The 17,776-nt window shown below is 52.7% G+C and overlaps 1 protein-coding gene and 1 long non-coding RNA gene across 19 annotated transcripts in view; one reads left to right on the plus strand and one right to left on the minus strand.

Annotated features, from left to right (window-relative positions):
• EPB41L1 (erythrocyte membrane protein band 4.1 like 1) overlaps positions 1-17,776 on the plus strand; it is a 121,411-nt gene that overhangs the window by 46,618 nt on the left and 57,017 nt on the right. For 3 of the 18 annotated variants that reach the window (XM_036064615.2, XM_036064618.2, XM_078057151.1), the window contains exon 1: positions 4,370-4,548. The exons of 2 other annotated variants lie outside the window; for them this stretch is intronic. The gene's annotated coding sequence lies outside the window, so the exon portion shown is untranslated. Of the gene's footprint in view, positions 1-4,304; positions 4,549-17,776 lie in introns of those variants that run through there. 13 more of the 18 variants (XM_036064608.2, XM_036064612.2, XM_036064620.2 and 10 more) reach the window with 10 other exon arrangements.
• On the minus strand, positions 1,383-4,261 carry LOC118518096 (uncharacterized). The gene is made up of 2 exons (XR_004908445.2): positions 3,778-4,261; positions 1,383-1,630 (listed from the first exon to the last, which is right to left on the minus strand). It is a non-coding gene; the product is annotated as an uncharacterized LOC118518096 (long non-coding RNA).

Raw genomic sequence — 17,776 nt, forward strand, 5'->3', positions numbered from 1 at the left:
GGTAGTTTCCCCCGGAGACTGGCCCAGCTCTCAGCTGCCCGGGGCTGCAACTCAGCCCCGCCAGGCCCTGCAGCCCTGTAGGGCCAAAGCCAGACGCCCTGCAGCTTTCTTGCCCTGGAATACCCTCCTCGCCGTGACCTTGCCTTTAACCTAGCTCAGTTTAGGCATCCCCTCCTCCAGGAAGCCTTTTCTGAGCCCCAGGGGCTGGGTTAGGACTTCAGATTATCTAAACCCGTGCCAACTAAAGGAAATGTCGTGTGAGCCACATATGTAATTTACAGTTTTCTAGTGGCCACATGAAAAAAGAAAAGCAATAAGAAACCAATGACATATTCTAACGCTACATTTCATTAACTCAATACATCTAAGATACTTCAACACAAAAATTACTGAGCTATATTACACTCTTTTCCAATTAAATCTTCAATGTCCAGTGCCAACTTTAGACTTAAACACACCTCATTTGCATCCGTCCCAGTTCAAGTACTCAGTAGCCGCATGTGGTAGTGACTACCACAGAGGGTCAGCGCAGTTCTGGAGGCCGGAGGAGAGCATCAGGACTGACTCTTAGTGTTTGGCCTCGGAAAGATATGGCAGTCATATCCTGGCTCTGCCATTTCTTCCATGGGTGAACTTTGGGAAGTCATTAACCCCTTTGAGCCTTACTTACTTTAGCTGTAAAAGGAGTGAAGGATTTCGATGCTAGAGAATGATTGTGAGCATTCCACAAATGAATGTGTGTCTAGCATCAGGTACAGAGTAAGTGCTCAGAAAATGGTGGTGATTCATCTTACAGTGTGCCCTCTGATGGGCTGGCTTATGTGCCGTTCTCCCCCACTGGACTGACTGTGAGTCCAAGGATGGAGGCCACCCAATTCCTCTCGCCTCCCCTGAGTCCAGGACCTGGCTCAGTGTGAACATCACTGCTTGCTGAATGAAAGATTAAATCCTTGTGCTCGGAGCACTAGCCACCCACCCTTACCCTCCTGCCCACCCAGGAACAAAGGGGCCCCTGCTGGCTGGGAGTCACGAGACCTCTGACTACTTGGGGTGACCTTGGCAGAGGCCACTGAAGATAAAAGAGGGGGTAGGAGGGGCCCTGCTCAAAGTGTTTGGTGTCATCTCTGCCCCAGCCCTGGGGGGCTATTGCTGACACCTTGTGCTTTGCCTTCCCAGCTAATGGAGCGAACCATTTCCATCCTTCTCCAGGCTTTCCTGTATCCTGGCACTTTTCCGTCAAGTTCTCTGGAGTTAAAAATTTAAGAGAAAATAATTTCTCCTACCTCCTAGGCAGACCAGAGAGGGGGAGGCGGGGTCCTGTCCCTTCTCTTCTACCAGCATTTACTGACCTCCCATCACACCAACCCAGTAACAGAAGTAGGGCAGGAAGAATTTCTCCCATTTTATAGATGAGGAAACCGGCTCAGAGAGGTCAAATAATCTGCCCAAGTAACACTGACAGTGGTAGAGGCAGGGCTGGAAGCAGAATTCAGAACTAAGGGAACTGGAAAGACATTCTTCATTGAGTGGGCTCTTCTTTGTCCACCTGGGCCCCTAGCATTTCTCCACGGGGGCTTTCATGAGAGGTGGTCCTGGGTTGGGTCCTATTCCTGTGCGTCAGCTTCCCTGCCTGGGGAATGAAGGCAGCAAAGGAATTGCAGTATTAATTTCAGCTGATGCCTGTAAGGGGCCATGTGTTCGTCAGAGTACCCCCGGCCCACCCTCCACCAGATTTCTCTGGAAAAGGTTATTGCAGGGTCAAGTGGAAAGTGGGTTCCAGAGAGCTAGTGTGGCTGAGCAAGTATAACCTTGAACAAGTCACTCACCACTCTGGGCCTCAGCCTGCCTATTTATAAAATGGGGATGATATTATCTCACAAGATGTTGTGAAGATCACACACAGAAGTACTTTGCAAACTGGAACGTGCTAATAGAAATATTGGTCAATACTAATAATAGAAATAATGACAATAGTAGAAGAAGCCCACTTTTCAGTGTGGTCCCTCTGACCTGAAGGGAATTGGGCCTTTTGAGTATAAATCCAGAATGATGTCTGGGAACGTCCTGCCTGGATCTTTGGAATGTAGCTCGGATTCTTCTGGGAAAGTGAGAGGCTCCATCTAGCTCAGGAGGGTGGGAAAATGGCCCTGACCCAGGGGAGGAGGGAGAAGGAAGGAAGGGGAGGAGGATCCAGAGAAGTTGGATGAACTAGGAGGAACAAGGGCTTTGGCTTATGTGCTCTGTCCTGCCCACAGGAGCCCAGGGTTGGGAAGGTCAGTGAACAGAAGAGGCTCAGAGTGAATCTGGAATAAAAATAGTGGCCAGCAGGGAGTCAAGGATCTCTTACCAGATGTGCAGCAAGTTTATCTGGTGTAACTCCTAAGTTTTACTGATCCTTTCACTCATTCACTTGAATAAATGTGTAGTAACAACTCAAAGCATCCCTAGTGGCAAAGTGACTTGCCTGAGGCCATGCATGCCCCTGAGGGTCTGGAGAGTTCCTGGGAGGAATTTGGGAAGCTGGAGAATGAAGGAGAGTCCCGAGGTGATGAGGTGACGAGGTGACGGAGGACATCTGTAAGGAAGTCTGCCCAGCGGGACTCTGGTCCGTCTGGGAATTGACTCTGGGCTGCTTTGTCTAGCTTCCCAGCTCCTGCCTGGAGCAAGGGCGTGTTCTCTGGGCCTGGGAGGAGCCGGCTTCCTCCTGCTCGCTCTCTGCCCGCTCCGGAGCTTAGTGGGCAGCACGGAGAGTGAAGGGACTAGAAGCTATGTCTTGGGAACATCTGGTGAAGGAGTTTGTCATGTTTAAGCTGGAGAAGATAAGGCTTGGTGTGGGGGTGGGAAAAAAGGGACACAGTTGCTATCTTGAGTTCTCTGAAGGGTGCTGGGGAGAAGGCCTGGCCTCATTCTGTGGAGGCCCTAAGGGGTGGTATTAGGACCTAAGTTGGAAGGTCACCATGAGAGAGCAGCCACACATACTCTCAGAGACAGGGAGTAGAGGTGGCTACTCGTGAGTCAACACTGAGGGACGCGATCCACTGGTGAGGCTGACACCGAGGGACTGCAGCTTAGGGGGACGGATGGCTTGGCTCATGTCTGGGCTGCTTCCCAGCTTTGGACCTCTGTGCTTTCCACTGCAGTGGGGTCTGGGGTGCCTAGAACAGTGGCTGGCACATAGTAGGTACTCAGGAATTATTTGAAGAGTGAAAAAATCTATGTTTATGCCTGGGGGGAAGGGGCTTGGGAGTAGGGGTCATGTGGGCTACAAATGTGGACCATGGGCAGAAGTCTTTGGAGATTATGTTGGGAGCTACCCACTGTCTTCCCTGGGGCTTCCCCCATGAAATGGGACCCTAGAGATGAGGATGTCCAACCCTTTCTTTGACTGTTTGCAAACTGAGGCCCAGAGTGAGAGAAAAACTTGCCCAAAACTATTGGCCAAGACAGTGACAGAGCCGGACCAGATCCCAGGCCCTCTGCCTCCCACAGTCCTCTGCCATTTGAGGTCCTGGCCTGTGGACCCAGGGAGGTGGAGGTGTGGGGGGTGGGACCAGCTTTTTGAGTTAGTGCTGCTGAAGGGCTTTCACTTGGTTTTGAGTCATATCCTCAGTGCCACAAACCCCTTGGCTACCCCGCCGCACACCTTCCTGGAGCCTAAGTGCACACCCAGCCTGTGCTCACACACATCCAGAAAAAAAACATCTGCGCACAGGCCCAGTCCCTAGTTATACTTAGGGTCATTGCCACCAAAGCGCATATGGGCAAACGCACACATACCCTCAGAGACACACCGGATCCCAGGAGGCGTTTGCACACACCTCCTCCCGGATTGGGGAGGAGCCCTGAGTCCCACGGAGATTGTGCCCTTCTTCGCTGCTGGGGAGGTGAGGGTATCCGGCTCTGCTCGGTGGGCTGGGAGGCCCACTGTGTCTGAGTCACCCCTTCTGAGTCAGGGATCCTCCCGCTTCTCCACCCCCCACCCCCCCACCCCCGTCCCTGCCGAGCTCCCAAGAGGGGTTGTCCCCGCGCTTGGGCCGACGCTGGCCGGCGGGCCGGGGTGGGGGCAGCGAGGGTGCAGAGTTGGCTCCCGCAGGGGTCCGGGAACTGCCGGTGACAACGCTGGGGAGGAGGTGGCCTGGGAGCCTGAGAGAGAGGGAGGGAGGAGGAGGAGGAGAGGGAGGCTGGCGGAGAGGAGGCGGAGGCAGGGCCAGGGCCGCCGGAGGGAGCAGGCAGGCGCGCGGCGGCCGCCCCTGGGCTGGGCGCGGAGGCCGGGCGGGGGCGGGGGCTGGCCGCGCGTCGGGCGCCAGGCCCGGGGCTGTGGGCACGGTGCCCAGCCCCCGGCGCACGCCGAGCCGCCGCCGCCGCCGCCGCCGCTGCTGCAGTCGGCATCCATCAGCGGGCGGGGGTGTCGCGGAACAGGCTGCTCCGCAGAGCCCGCCGCGGCCCCGCGCGCCCGCCCCGCCCCGCGGCCTTCGGCCCCGCAGGAGCCGTCGGGGCGCCCCGCCCCCCCTCGCCCAGCTTGCCCGAGATGGGGACCCCCGGGCTCAGGTAGGCACGTGCGGGGGGGGTCAGGTGGCACGGGGGGCTGGGGACTCAGTACATGTAGGCCCAGCCTGCAGCCCTGGGGAGGACTGGGGGCGAGACCGGGAGGAACTGAGTTTGCAAGCTGTTGGCTCCCTGGCCAGTGTGGGGGGGAGATCCGTGCTGTTCCTCCCTGCCTCCCAGGTCTGCAGCCTCCCCGAGGCCTGGAGAGAGAGGTGGGCAGGCTGTGGGCTGCTGGTTACTGTTGGGAAGAGCGGTTGCTGGGTGCTGGGCTCCCTGGCTGGGCCAGTCTGTTTCTTTGAGACCATTCCTGCCGCGTCTGTGGAGGCCAGGGGCTTCCTGGATCTCTGCGTCCAAGCTTCAGATGCTGCAGGCCAGTCTCTTGGTTGCAGCCTGGGGTGCTGGGCAGCTCCTGTCCTCTCCTTCACCCTCTGGTTATAGACCTTTTCCCACCCTGGCCTCACTTCCCATGGCATCGCCCTCCAAGTCACCCAAAGCTGGGTGGATGGATAATAGTCCTGGGGCCTCTGGGGTTCTGGTTTTCTATTGTTCTGGCCAGAGGCTGTCCCCCAATTAGAGGGAGAGGATTTGTGGGTTCCAGTTGTGTCTGGCACCTTCATGCTTGGGAATGTCCGAGGATCCAGAAGCTGGGGTCTTGGAGACAGGCATGGGGTGGGGGGAAGTGACTGTGCCACCAGGGTAACTTACCAGGTGCTGAGTCCACTGCCTGGCAGAGCTACAGCCCCAGGAGGGTCCATGGGGACCTTGAGGGGCTGGACAAGGACTAGGAAGGAGTTCGGAAGATACTGGTCTCCTTGTTTGCCGCCAGCCACGGTCCTTGCCACCTCCCCCCGCCCCACCTCTGAGAATGCACTGGGGGGGGGGGGAGAGGCACTACCACGTGATCCTGCCTTCACTTCTGGATCTGCATATCACCTCCTCTGCAAAGGTGGGAGTGTAAGAGGGCTGGATTGAGGACCTCTCGGGCCGTGTGGGGTCCGGCTGCTCCAACTCTCCCCGACCTCCCAGTATTAGGAGTCTTCCAGAATTAGCAGCCGTTGGGCCAGGTTGGGAGCTGGGGACGGGAATGGTGCCCCCAGAAGCTCCTGGAAGACAGTGCTGCCCGACCTGGACAAGGGTATGGAGAATAGAGGCGGCTGTGTGCCCGCCTGCCCACCCATTCCTCCAGATGGAGCCTGCGGCAGAGGCAGCCTGTGCCAGTCTCCTCTCTGAGCCACTGTGGCCCAGAGAGGCGCTGCCAGCTCTGTGCAGGGAGGAAGCTGGCTTCTCCTGGCCAGCCTGAGGTCATGCCCGCCCGGCAGCCCCATGCACAGTCTTTTTTTTTTTTTTTTTTAAAGATTTTATTTATTTATTTGACAGAGAGAGACAGCGAGAGCAGGAACACAAGCAGGGGGAGCGGGAGAGGGAGAAGCGGGCTTCCCGCCGAGCAGGGAGCCCGATGTGGGACTCGATCCCAGGACCCCGGGATCATGACCTGAGCCGAAGGCAGACGCTTAACGACTGAGCCACCCAGGCGCCCCCATGCACAGTCTTTGTGGCACGCAGAGCGTGGTCCCTTGAGGGGTACCTCAGGGCGGTCCTGGAGATCAGTGCAGGGGGCACTGTTACTATGAACGCCTTTCCTGGGCCATGTGACAGTTCCCGGGGCTCAGCTCTGGGAGCTTCAGGGAGATTTCATAGAACCTGCATGAGAATGATGCTTGGCCCCGAAGTCCTCACTTAGTAAATATTGAAAGCTTGAATGAGGCCTAGGGAGGAAGAATGACTTGTCCAAGGTCACATAGCAGCTGAGTGGGAGGGCCAGCACTAATGCACCCAGGTCTTCTATCCCTTGGTTTGAGGTTCTTGCCGCCCAAATGCCTGCTTGCCCATTGGTGTGGCTGTACCCTCCATGGGTCTCTGACAGGGGCTGGGCATTATAGCCTGGAGCCTGAGGCTACCCTTGGCGGGGGGGGGGTCTCCCATTGGCCTCCCAGCTTGTGCCCCTAAAAGGTGAGGAGGAAAGGTCAGGCTGCCGCACAGATAGTGGGCCAGGGCTGAGGCAAGGGGCAGCCGGTAGCCCTTGACCTTGGGAGTATATGGAGCCAAGAGGATGCTGGATGCCCGGAGATATTCTGGGCCTGAGCCTCCCGAGAAAGTAGGTAGGGTCTCTTCACTGGACTGGCTGTGTTAGCTCCGACGTGGACCCCTCTGTGGGCCTCTCTGGGCTTCTGTGTCCCCATTGATTAAAAGGGGATAATAATCTCTACCTGGAGTAATATCAGTGATTACACAATCGGGATGATGGCATTTATTAAGCACTTACTGTGCGCCAGTGATTTGCATTATCTCGCAGCAACCCTGTCAGGTATTAGTCACGTTGTACAAGTGAGAAACTGCAGCTCAGAGAGGTTGTGTCACCTGCCCGCGGTTACACCGCTGGAAAGCTTGGGGCTGTCTGTGTCCAGAGCCCCCCTCTCTAGCGTGACGTTATGCCTGAGGCGGTGTCTGGGACTACCAGGTTGGGGTCCAGCAGGGCCACAGCCGGTATGCCAGGGCTGGTCCGGGTGGAGAGGTCTGTGTCGGGTCTGGTGAGACAGAGGTGGTTCTGTGGCCCAGATGCTCCTGTGGTCCAGAGGGATGGGGCAGAGGGGCACTAGCAAGGAGCCCTGAGAGAGGGCGTCGCCTTGGCCTTCTGCTTCCTGGCCAAGATCCCCTAGAAGTGGGGCTGCTCTGGGCTCCCTGCCCCCACTGGCTCTCAGGGAAGACTGGTTAGCACCCCTGCTCACCCAGCCCTACCCCTGCCGCATTTGATAGGACCCTAATAACCTGAAAACACAAGGGTGGGAATGCAGGGTACCAGCTGGGACTGGAAGGAGGAGGCCCTTATAGGGAGGGGACCTGAATCTCGGTGGATAGGGGCGGGTGGGAGAGGGCTGGCACTGCTTCCTGTGTGGGCGGGAGTCTTGGGGATAAGAATAGTAATGCCAGCATTTACCGAGCACCTACTACATGCCAGCACTGTTCTAAGGGCTTACCCATAAACTCATACCATCTTCACAAAACCTGGTGAGGTAGGAATGCTTCTTCCCATTTTACAGATTGAGGGAACTGAGGCTTACAGGCGAGGGAAAGACAGTTGCTCAGGGTCACATGGCTAGGTCATGGGGGAGCCCTGATTTCAATCCGGGCGCTGTGGGCCAGAGCCACGTTCCCGATGGCCATGCCGGCAGCCTAGTGTCTTCTCAGAGGTCCTACTCGGTTTTGTGCAATTTGAAAAATATTCTCTGGGTACACCTCCTGCAGGCCCCGTGTTGCCTCTGAGGAAACATCCCTCTCTTCAAGGGGCTCACAGTCTAGCTGGAGAGGCACAGGCAGGACGCGGGGAGGGTAAAGAGCGAGCTGTTCATATGCTAAGCATGGATTCCTATTTTGGTGATAAGGGAAGGCTTCCAGGAGCCTTTGCGCTGGGCACCAAAGGCCAAGTAGAATTTCAGTGGCTGTGAGGGAAGGGTCCCCACTCCCCCAGGTCAGAGGGGAAGGAAGTAGGGATGCCTTTGAAGAAGAGTGGGTAGTCTGGTACGCTTGGGGCAGGTAGGGCGGGGGGCTGGGTGCACTGGGAGGTGACTCAGAAAGCCGGTTTGGGTGTGGGTCTTTGGCAAGGCTCTGGAATCCACCAGGCCTAAGCTCTAGTCACAGCTCCACTGTGTACCAGCCACGTGCCCTCGGGCCCATCATTTAGCCGGCCTGAGCCTCAGTTTCTTCATCTGTAAAGTAGGGATAAGCACACCTGTCTTGTGGAGACCACGTGTGGTGGTAGTTACGTAAAGGGCCTAGCGCAGTGCCGGCACATCCCAGGGCGTCAGGAAACATGACTGCTCTCTCCCTTCAGTCTCTCTCAAATGTCAGGCTAAGGTATTTCCGCTTGACAGGAGCCTGGAGGCTCCGGGAGCCTTGGTAGGTCTGCACGGGGCATGCATGCACTGGGGCATGACAGAAGTGTTTGGGAAGGTCCCTTTGGCAACTGCAAGAACCACAAGGAAGGGAGGGGCTGCAGCCTTGCAGGAGAAACGTCAGCCCCGTGGACTTGGAGGGCAGGGGAGGGAGGAAGGTTGACAGTACACTAAGATATCCTCTCATGTGGTGGGGGACTCAGCCGGTGGAGGGGGGGCAGGCCGCAGGGGTCATGAATTTGGTTTGGGGCCTCATGAGCTTAAGATGAAGGACTGTCTCCCTTCAGTCATTCTGAAGGTTGCCTGGCATCTTTTTGTGCATCTGGCTTTTTTTTTTTTTTTCCTTTTGAATAATTTCCTTTGGATGAATCCCCATCAGAGCTTCCTGTATAATAGCAGTAAATTGGGACTAAGTGCCCAACAATAGGAAGATGATTGAGAACGTTTTGGAACATCCAGTGGTTAAAATAATATACAGCCGTGAACAGCCACAGAAATACTTATTCTTTGCAGCGTATGGAGCTGTGCACTTGAGAAACTCCTTTGAATCCTTTATTCATTTCATGTCTGCGTGACCGAGCTGGGACAGGGGTTAGATTCTTCCCAGTGCACGAAGAGAGATTCAGGTTAGGTTCTAATCTGCTTGAGGGCAGGGTTCATGTTTTATTCATTGTTCTATTCTCAGCATATAGCTCAATGATTTGCAAATGCTTATCTGGTGAAAGAATTGAGTGAAGGAACAAAGCAGAGGGGAGTTGGCTTGTCCAAGGTCACCCTGGCTGTAAGACCCATGACCTGGTCTCCTCATCCCTACCTGCCACATGCTTACTCACCACTGAGTAGCTGGGCGGGGGGGGGGGGGGGGGGGGGGGGCGGGGGTAGGGTGGAGGGGTTCCTAGCCAAGGGCTTGGGACCTACACAGACCAGGGCTTAAGTCTACTTTCTGTCCTGAGCTGCCAGGCTTTGGCAAATTGATCTTTTAAGCCAAACTTACCCCATCAGTAATGTGGCCAGTCCAAGTATCTGCTTTTAGGGTTGTTGTCAAGATTAAGTGATTTCGGGCATGTAAAACTCTTAGCACCATAACTAGCACATAGTAAAGCACCCATGAATATTAGCTGTGATGATAATGATATAATAATGATTTCTGATACAATTAATGTTAAATGGAAAAAAAACCCCATAAAGTTAGGAGCACTCAGATTGAAGGAGTGTAGAATTAGGTATGACCATAGATAACAGATTGGGAGAGAACAGGCAGAAACAGAGTTACAGCAGGTTCAATGGGAGGTCAGTAAGACTGATCAAAACAGATCTTTTTTTTTTTTTTTTTTAAGATTTTTATTTATTTGACAGAGAGAGAACAAGTCAGGGGGGAGGGGTAGAGGAAGAGGGAGAAGCAGACTCCCCACTGAGCAGGGAGCCTGACATGGGGCTCCATCCCAGGACCCTAGGATCATGACCCGAGCCGAAGGCAGACGCTTAACTGACTGAGCCACCCAGGCGCCCCCAAAACAGATCTTTTAAAAACACTTTATATTTGCCGTATTTTTATTTTTATGTTTTTAAAGATTTTATTTATTTGAAAGAGAGAGAAAGCGAGAGACAGAGCACAAGCGGAGGGGGAGGGGCAGAGGGAGAGGGAGAAGCAGACTCCCCGCTGAGCAGGGAGCCGGACATGGGGCTCCACATGGAGCTCAATCCCAGGACCCTGGGATCATGATCTGAGCTGAAGGCAGCCGCTTAACTGACTGAGCTGCCCAAGTGCCCCAGTCCTGTAATTTGTTTTTAAAGGGGTAAATCCTGGGGTGCCTGGGTGGCTCAGTTGGTTAAGCGTCCGACTTGGTTTGGGCTCAGGTCATGATCTCAGGGTCCTGAGATGGAGCGCTGCATTGGCAGGCTCTGCGCTCAGCAGGGAGTCTGCTTGAGATGCTCTCCCTCTGCCCCTCCCCCCACTCACTTGCATGCGTGCTTTCTCTCTTTCTCTCAAATAAATAAATAAATCCAAAGGGGTAAATCTTAGTTAATTTGGTCAGGGCCCTGTTGAGGGCCCTGTTGATGGACATTTAAAGTTGTTCCCAATTTTACTCCATTCTAAATAATGCTGACAATGAACTCTAATAGTGTTTGGACAATTAAAGAAAATGAAATGAAAGGGGGAGTCAGAAATTGAGACCATGAGGGTTGCCCCAGGGAGGTCTGCAGGTCTGCTGCTCCCCGTCCCAGCTTCTCAGTGGAACTGAGGGGGGCAAGGACCTGAGGGGCCTGGCTTGCTTGGAGGAGACCCTGTCTCTGTCACCCTCCAAGGGTGAGGATGTCCCAGGGAAACCCCTTCTGTCGCTGATCCAGTATGGAGCTCACCTGTGAAACTTCCAAATTCTCTTTGGATGCTAGAAGCTGCTGCCTGGGTCATGCTGCTGTGTACACCCTGAGTGTCCTTGGACAAATTCTTTGCCTTCTCTGGACCTCACTTAGCCCATCTGTGTGGTGGTGACAGCCTTACTGATGAGAACCATTGTTGCCACTTACTGAGTGTCCTCTGTATGGCGACATGGCGTCAGAGGGAGCGTCACATGCATTTTCTCGTTTTTTTCTCACGAAATGCCTTTGAGGCGTAGGGGGTGTTATTCTCATTTTACATGCTCAAACTGGCTCTCGGTGAGGTTAAGTAACTTGCCCAAGGTCCTCAAGCCAGGATTCAAACTCTGGTCCAAAGCCTGTGTTCATAAGTGCTGTTCCACGTTCCCTCTCCCCAGCTGCTGATCGGTGAGGGCCAAGCGAGATGATGATTATAAAAGGATTCTTTAGATTGTAAAGCACCCCACATGTGGGAGGGGTTGGTACTGCTGTTATTATTTCTACATCCAGAGCAACGGTAGCTTTGGTTACATGGTTGACAGCAAGGTTGTGGGATGTAGCAGGATTGAGGGGGAAGAGCACAGGACCGTCAGCCAGCAGATCTGGGTCCTCGTTCTGGCTCCACTTGAACTGACTAGCTTCGTGACCTTGGCCAGCCAAGCCCACCTGCCCTGTGTGGCCCTTGTCCAGCTCACTGCCTGGAGTTCAGAGGATGCCCCACTGGGGGTGTCTCTGGCTGCCTCTGCAGTCATCCGTGTGGTCCAAGCAGGAGGTATTTCTCCTTTCTGATGCCGTTACTCTGCAGTTCTGGGCATGTCCTGTGGTCCCCCAGCCCACAACTGCACATCAACCTGTGGCTCTGTGGTGGCACGTGAAACCTTTGGGCAGGAAGCCAGTGCTGGTGGGTGGCAGCCTCATCACGTTGCTTGGTTTTATTTAATGAGGTGCCCCTGGGCACCGCAAGCCTCTGACAAATCGCCATCTCCCCATTGCCGCGTACAGAGCTGATCAGCGGTACCAACCACTGCATGCCCAGCTCCCCGCCTCTGTCGGGGGCTCCTGGGCCTCGGCCGGGAGGGTGGCACCCGGCCCCAGAGGCGGCTCTCTCAGCCTGCGCCCTCCTCCCTCGTGGCGGGCGGGTATTTCATTCACGTCCAGCCCGAGATCGTCGCTCCAGGAAGTGAATGTTCTGTACTGGGGAAATCCCGATGGGAAGTAGCATCATCTCCAGAGGGGAAGAATAAGTCTTAATAGGCTCGCTCTCTCTGTGTTTTTCTTTTCATTCTTCTCTTTTTCTTTTCTGATTCCAAAAGTAATACATGTTCATAGTAGAAAAACGATGAAACCTGGAGAACCTCCGAAAAAGCCGAAAGAAAAGTCTGTAATTCTTTCTCCAAGGGAATGCTATTGTTCACATTTCAGCCTTGAGACCCATGCTAACGATGAGGATATTTAATATTTCTCGAGCACTCACGGTAGGTTTTGACATGTGTTAAGTGCCTTACGGGCATGATCTGGTTCGATTTTCACAGTAACCCTGTGAAATAGGCAAGATGATCATCATGAATTTTACAGATCAAGACACTGAGGCACAGAGAGGTTAAGAGACTTGTTCACGGTCTCCTTGTCGCCCCGTTTGTCCCTAACCACTAGGTGATACTGCCTTTTTCCGATTTCTCCTACCCTCCCTCTCTAATTCATATATCTGTTTAGTGTATCAGTCTGATTCTGGCAGAAAACAGAATTCCACTCAGATGCTTACGCTGAGGAGATGTTAATAAAGGTGTGGGCAGGATTAAGGGAACCCACAGGAGTACCCCACGAAATAACAGTTGACAGAAGCTGTTTCCTCCCTTTCGCAGAGGGAGGGAACAGTGTTACCAGAACTCACTGATAGCTGGGTCTGTGCAAGGAGCTGACACAGAGGGGCTCAGCCACCCAGAACCACAGAGAGGGAAATTGGAAAGACGTTTCCCAACTTCTCTCTCCTTCCACCCTTGAACTGGTGCCTCCCAATGGCCAAACCCAACCGGAAGTCAGCAGGCAAGAGAGCTCAGACCAAGGGACAGTCCAGGGGTCAGCCTCCCGCTTCTTTGAACAGGGCATGAATCTGGAGGTGCGAATGGAGACTAACAGCCCAGGAGATGTGGTTGGAAGGGGATGGGGGAGATGTGCCCCCTGATTTCAGGGAAAGAAAGAAGAGTTTTCTTGGTAACTGTGATTACTGAAAATATCATTCAAAACAGAAGAGTCTCACTTGCTGCCTGGCATTCTCTTGGTGTTTCGGTGTCTTCCACACCCTGTCCATTTCTCTCTCTCTCTTTGTTCCTTCCTTCCATTAGTTCCTCCCTGGTTCAGAATTCCCAAGAATGCCTGGGTAAAAGTTGCCAGTGTGCAAGATTTAGAAGAGAGCCTTACTGGCTAGGGAGTCATTATCATGACCGTGGACACACAGGGCTGTATGTGCCCCCATGTTGTCCCACTGCTGTTCACATGCTTGTGAAGACATGCTTCTGGTATACACAAGCGTCTCCCTAAAATATATGACTTCAACTTTTGTATCTCAGAGTTCTTTCATTCTCTGTAATGTCCTTTATCTACGTGGCCCTGCTCTGAGCTGGTAGGATAGGGGCTCTCATCCCTGTTTGGCAGATGAGGAAGCCGATGCTCAGAAGGGGGAAGTGACTTGCCCAAGGCCCATCAGATAGGAGGTGACAGAACTGAAGCCAGACACGGTGGTCCTGATTCTTTAGCCTGACCTGGGGCGTAACCTCATAACCCTGAGATCCTGACCTGAGCTGAAATCCAGAGTCAGACGCCTGAGTGAGCCATCCAAGTGCCCCACAATAGTCCCCATTCTGAATTCAGTTCTTCCTAGTGTATTTGCCTTTCACTCTTGGGAAATTTTTCCTTAGCCAGCCTCACCCCTTGGACAAATAAATACAACCCCCCACCCCCACCCCCCAGCCTTCCCAGGCTGCTGAAATGCCCTGTAGCGGGATGGACTTTGGAGTCAGAGACACTTAGCACAGCCTTATGACCTTGGGCATACAGCATGCCTCTTTTGGCTTGTGTGTCTCATCAGTAAAATAAGGGTGATAATATCGGGAGTTTGGATGGAAAAGTCAAGTGCTTAAGGTCTGATATGTCATCAGGACACACTGGTTGGCTGGTGAATGAAAGGCTCCCAAGGTGAATGCAGCCCAGGTCTCTGTCCCCAGCTGAGTGGACTTAAAACTTGTCTTGTTGGTGTTTTATCCACCCATCATGCATGTGTTTGTCCATTTGTCCATCTACCCATCCTCCTGACACCAGACCCCCTGGGTTTGAATTCTGGCACTGTCATGAACTAGTGTATGATCTCAGGCAAATTCCTTAACTTCTCAGTGCTCCAATTCCTTCTTTTACAAAATAGAGATAATAAAAGTACCTATTCTAGGTTATTGTGAAAGTTAAGTGAGTTAATCGACCTAAAGTGCTTAGACCAGTGCTGGGCAAATAGCAGACTCTACAAGTGTTAGCTTTGTTGGTATTTATCAAGAATTGCGCTAAGTCCTGGGGATAATGGCAGATGAGCGGATAACATTTCGTCTTTATGGAATTTCTGTTCCAGAGGAATAGACATAAATAAGTAAAAAGAAATGTTTCACTTGTGATAGTTACTATGAAAAAAAAAACACCCCAGCATGGTTGCATAATGGGTACAGAGTTTCTGTTTGGGGTAATGAAACATTTTGGAAATAGAAGGTGGCTATTGTTGCACAAGGTTGTGAATGTAATTAACATCATGGAATAGTTACACTTAAAAATGGTTAAAATGGCAAAAACCAAACCAAACCAAACCCAAAACCCAGCATGCTGTCACCAAAAAAAATTAAGGGGAAAGACTCATTTTATTTATTTTTATTTTTTTGAAAGATTTTGTTTATTTATTTATTTATTTATTTAGAGCGCATGAGCAGGGGGAGGGGCAGAGGGAGAAGGGAGAAAGAATCTCAAGCAGACTCTGTGCTGAGTGTGGAGCCCAACGCAGGGCTCAATCTAATGACCTTGAGATCACGACCTGAGCCAAAATCAAGAGTTGGACGCTCAACTGACTGAGCCACTCAGGCGCCCCAGAAGAAAGACCCACTTTAGACAGGCGGGTCAAGGGGTGCATGGATTAAGGTCTGAAGGGTGAGAGAGGGGACAAGCCCACTGTCCACACGGAGGGACCATTAGGGCAAAGACAGGCTCACCGTGATGGTGGGGGCTGATGCCACGGCCCTAAGCAGGGACCTTTAACTTTGGTAAGGAGTTTTTGTTTTATTTTGATGGTAAGTCATTGGAGGTTTTAAGGAGGGCATCCGAGAAAATGGACAGCATAGGGAATGTAGCCGATGGTACTGGAATAGTGTCGTATGGTGACTGATGGTCGCTACACTGGTGGTGCACATAGTGAGGTTTAGACTTGTCCATTCACTATGTTGTGTAATGGAAACTAATGTAGCATTGTGTGTCAACTATACTTGAATTACAAAAAATAAAGAGAGCATCCAGTTGGACTTTTGGAAAAATCCATGTGGTGTCCAGTTGGACTTTTGGAAAGATCCATGTGGCAGTTCTGAAGAGAATAAACCCTAGGAGGCCCGGGCGGCCACAGAGAATCCACGAAGGAGGCCGGGCAGCCATGTGGGCATGGCTTGACAGTGGCTGGGACATGGGCAGTGGCTGTGGGGATGGAGAAAAAGAACAAAGCCAAGGTACTGGATTCAGAGGTGCTGATTCATGCTAACCCTGGCTGTAGGGCCTGATGTATAAACCAGCTGATTCATGTTTAATGAGTTGGTGCAACGTCAGGCCAAGTGGATATTGCGTCGCCCGGGTTAGGACATTCTCTGGCAGCAGGCCACCCAGATGGACAGCCATGGTGCCCCCGGAGAGGGGAGCCAGGGGAGCCAGCCGGTGCTTGCCATGCTCAAGAGCATCAGACGCCGACAGCCTTCTGGACTGGTCTCAGCCAGACAGGGCTGACAGCGCTGTTGTGGGCACCATCAGCATTCACTTCTCTGGCTGACCTTTCTCTCTCCGAATCCTGTGCGTTGGGTTTTCATATGGTCATGCCATCAATCTGGCCTTGCTGGGCTCTGGCGCTTGGCGCATCTCCTTCTCCATCCGTTCTGGGCTGGCGCTTCTGAACTCCTGGTTCTCAGACCACTCCCCGCTGCAGCTCCTCGGGACTGTTTGTAAGTATAGACCCTCTCAGCGCTGTTTTATTGGGTACATACCATGTTAAGTGCTCTCTCTAGGTTATTTTCCTGACTCTCTACCACCACCCTCAGAAGGAGGGGGGAGTATCTCCATTTTATATTTGAGGTGACTGAGGTTCAGAACATTGAAGTCACTTGCCCACGGTCACAGAGTGAGCCACTGGTGGCACTCGGCTTTGGGTCTGGGTCTGACTGACCTAGGTCTGCCCCCCACCCTGCCCTGGTGCCCCTGTGAGGAGTCCACAAGAAGCCGGTGTGTGTAGTCCCTGACCGTGGGCCTGGCCCCCAGCAGCACTCCATGATGGGAGTCTTGCCCTTTCTAGCAGAGTAACACTTGTGACTCTTGCAAGGCCGTCTGCTCCACCCCCAGTTCACTCACTTCTCCCCTTCTCCAACCTGCTCCACCTGCCAGGCTCTTTGGAGCTCACCTTTATAGGCTTCTTGTTCTGAGGTATCAGGATGTCAGGGTCTCCTGTCCGTCCTCTGCACGGGCCTACTTGTTCCCGTCTCTGGACATTTGCCCACACAGTGACTCAGTGACTCCACCCCCCCCCCACTCCCTACCCTATAAGCCCTTCTTTGGGTACTCTAGGTCGTACTCCTGATCACCAACTCCCCAGAACCTTCTAGAGGCTAAAACGTACACCAGCAAATCTAAATCACATCCTGCCTGGGTATTTAACCATTTTCTGGGTGAGCATTATCCTCCCATGTTGCAGTGAGCTCCAAGGAACCAGCATGTGTTTCCCCTGGGGCCCCTGCAGCGCCCATCTGGCCAGGCTGCCCAGCGGCTCCCTCAGTCTCTGCTGACCTGGGCCCAGGCAGAACTGTGCCCACGTGACTGGCTCTGGCAGAACCCAAGGCCAGGTTCTTGGCTTGCTTTCGGTGGCCTAGAGAGAAAACCATACTGTTATCCCTGGACTTGTGAAATCAAGAAGGATCTCATCATAGGTTTAAAATAATAATAATAATAATAATAATGTTATTTTTCTTTTAAATTCATAAAAATTTTTTGGGGTGCCTGGGTGGCGCAGTCAATTAGGCATGCAACTCTTGATTTTGGCTCAGGTCCTGATTTCGGGGTCATGAGATTGAGCCCCATGTCAGGCTCTGAGCTCGGCAGTGAGTCTGCTAGAGATTCTCCCTCTCTCTCTGACCCTCCCCCTGTGCTCACTCTAGCATGCGCTTGCTCTCTCTCAGTGAATAAATAAATCTTTTAAGAAAATAAATTCATGGGCGCCTGGGTGGCTCAGTTGGTTAGGCGACTGCCTTCGGCTCAGGTCATGATCCTGGAGTCCCGGGATCGAGTCCCACATTGGGCTCCCTGCTCGGCGGGGAGTCTGCTTCTCCCTCTGACCCTCCTCCCTCTCATGCTCTCTGTCTCTCATTCTCTCTCTCGCAAATAAATAAAATCTTTAAAAAAAAAAAAAAGAAAAGAAATTCATAAACATTTTAAGTTCAATCAGACTTTATCTCCTCATCCTGTCACACCAAGCCCTGTGCATTGGAAGATTTTATTTTTTAACCTCTCATTTTTTTTAATCAAGAAATCTCCTAGTAGAAAAATTGAGAACGACAGTTAAACAGAAGAAAAAATAACCTGTACTCGTGCCATCTAGAAACGACTACAATTAATACTTTGTTGAATATTCTGTATCCGTGCATATGTGTTAA

Source organism: Halichoerus grypus, chromosome 10 (assembly GCF_964656455.1).
Source record: "Halichoerus grypus chromosome 10, mHalGry1.hap1.1, whole genome shotgun sequence".
Lineage (NCBI taxonomy): Eukaryota > Metazoa > Chordata > Mammalia > Carnivora > Phocidae > Halichoerus > Halichoerus grypus.